The sequence below is a fragment of the Ochlerotatus camptorhynchus genome, unplaced genomic scaffold (genome assembly GCF_037179485.1).
Source record: "Ochlerotatus camptorhynchus isolate MF236.1 unplaced genomic scaffold, CSIRO-AGI_Acam_v1.1 ptg000412l, whole genome shotgun sequence".
Taxonomy (NCBI): Eukaryota; Metazoa; Arthropoda; class Insecta; order Diptera; family Culicidae; genus Ochlerotatus; species Ochlerotatus camptorhynchus.
The window spans coordinates 942,712-945,307 of NW_027040898.1; positions in this window are offsets into that span (position 1 = coordinate 942,712).

The window sequence follows — 2,596 nt, forward strand, 5'->3', positions numbered from 1 at the left end:
ACTTAACTGTTATCTCTGTGATTTCACCAGCGTGGTTGCCAGAGTTGCGACCTATCACAATCACGATCGCCAAACAGTTGATGGTAGTAACGCTTTGTACATTTCTATCAATGTGCTCGTCGAAGCTGACCATCCATCAAGTTGACGAAAGGAGTAAAAAGCAACTGGTGAATGTCGTCTTCTGTTGTGATCCATCACCGATCTGGTCATTCCCGACAATCACGACACTCATCTGTGCTCGTTTTGAAGCAGTTGCTGCTTTGCTTGCTTATTTGAGTGTGTTGGTGAGTGAGCCCAACAGCTTCCGTTTCATGTTGCCTGCTTTGTTTGTAACTCACACAGTCGCACCTGCCGAGACGAATTTAGAATGCGTAGTTTCATTTTCTTCTGTCGTTTCGCTTTTTCTCATCATCGTACTGCAGAATTCTTCACTGTTTTCGTTGTGCTTTTCATGATCAGCAGCGAGTGTAACGTTTTGCTTGTGAGCAGCGACCATTACTGGTGATTGTTGTTTGCCATAGCTCTAACTCTCAGAGCGTGACAAAACGATCTGTCAGCGATAGTCGGTTGATGCGAAGACGAGTGTCACGTGAGTGTCATGATATTTTGCATCACTGGCTGGTTGCAGGTAAAGGTGGAATACGAGCTCTGGTGCCGGACATCCATAAATATTAACAAGAATTTTGAGGTATTTGGGCTGCTTGATAAATGTGACTCGACGTATTTTCCAACAATCAATGTTTTGTTGAAAATTTTGTTGACACTACCGGTCACTACAGCCAGTGTGGAAAGATCTTTCTCCACACTGAAATGAATTAAACTAATGGGAAACCAGCGACTTTCAGGCTAGGCTATAATATCAATTAACTGCTTAGAGTAAAGCTAGAAGATTACTTTTGTAATAACCAGGTATAATGTCCGGGATATGGTTCTACGTTGTGTTTAATTTGTTGCTCAGATTTTTGGACAGCAGTTTGGAGATAGGCAACTGATTCAAATGAAGTAAAAGAATACATTTCTCATTCACTATTTATTGCCTCATTCAGGCAGCACCCTGATCGGAAGTCAAATTCAAACTTAATCTAATTGCATTAAATATTTGCACTTATATAGCTAACTGGAACAATACAAAATATCACAGAATAACGATCAATTCAAAAACAAAACAAAAATACAGTGATGCTAAAACAAAACCTTAAAAACATACAGAATGATGAAGGCAACAATATTCGCTGTTCGTGTTTCGTGTGGATCATATTGCTACCACTGCATCGAGGGATGTTTGTTATTTACCGCCTTCATAAATTTAAATGAATTAGGATCCGGTGCCGGTGATTTTACGATTCAACACCATTAAAATCTTAAAATAATTATGTTTTAAAAAATATGTAACAAATTTTTGTCTTTCTTAACAGAATGCAAATCTTGATCATCATTACCAACAGAAAACAATTGAAACTACAAATATTTTCTAGAATTTCATACATTTGTTTAACTTGTCTCATAACTGCGTATTAAAGAGTTTGAAAAATTATTATTTTACATTCTGATGGTTCATTATAAATTCCGATTAAAACGAATTAACAAAAAAAAAATGATGACACATGATTTTGAACGATTTTGGTTAAGGTAAAAAAAAAAAACGGTGTATCAATCGATGTTCAGTTAGGCGCACATTTTATAAATCATTGAAGTTTTTATGTGATAAAATTAGCTCCCCCCGAAACCAAATGCTGGCTACGGGCCTGCACCGAGCCCCTCATATCACATTATACCGTTACTCAAGTTGTTATAACTATTCAAACCCGGCACCAACGACAACGAAAAGATTTACAAAATACACGATAAACAAGGGTAAAAAGGTAAATGAATCATTAAACAATGACGATGTTCCTTAATAAGTAGAAAAAATCTCCTTAAAATAGATCGGGTTGCTCCTTAAATGATTGATCAAAATACGTTAAAAATCTTAAAATGTTCAGTAAATATTTAAAGTATGCTCCCTAAAATAGAGAAAACTGTACATTAAGCATTTGAAAATGCTCCTTAGTATGTACCGCTTTGCACCATTTTGAAGTGTAATTGTACCATATATCATCGGAAAAGCTGCTGTAGAAAGGTTAATAAGTACCATGAAATCAGATGAAATGTTCAGTAAATCATTGTGTGCATTTGTGCATTTCTACTGAACATTTCAGCTGATTTCATGGTACTTATTAACCTTTCTACAGCAGCTTTTCCGATGATATATGGTACAATTACACTTCAAAATGGTGCAAAGCGGTGCATACTAAGGAGCATTTTAAAATGCTTAATGTACAGTTTTCTCTATTTTAGGGAGCGTACTTTAAATATTTACTGAGCATTTTAAGATTTTTAACGTATTTTGATCAATCATTTAAGGAGCAACGCGATCTATTTTAAGGAGATTTTTTTTACTTATTAAGGATAATTTCATCTGTTTTATTGAGCAAAAGTAGGGCTGCCATAAACAAGCGAACATTTAAACAAAAAATCTTCTCAGTAAGCAAGCCACTGCAAGCGACGATCTTTCAAATCCTAAAACTAAAAGCTACGAAAGAGTACTAAGGCCATC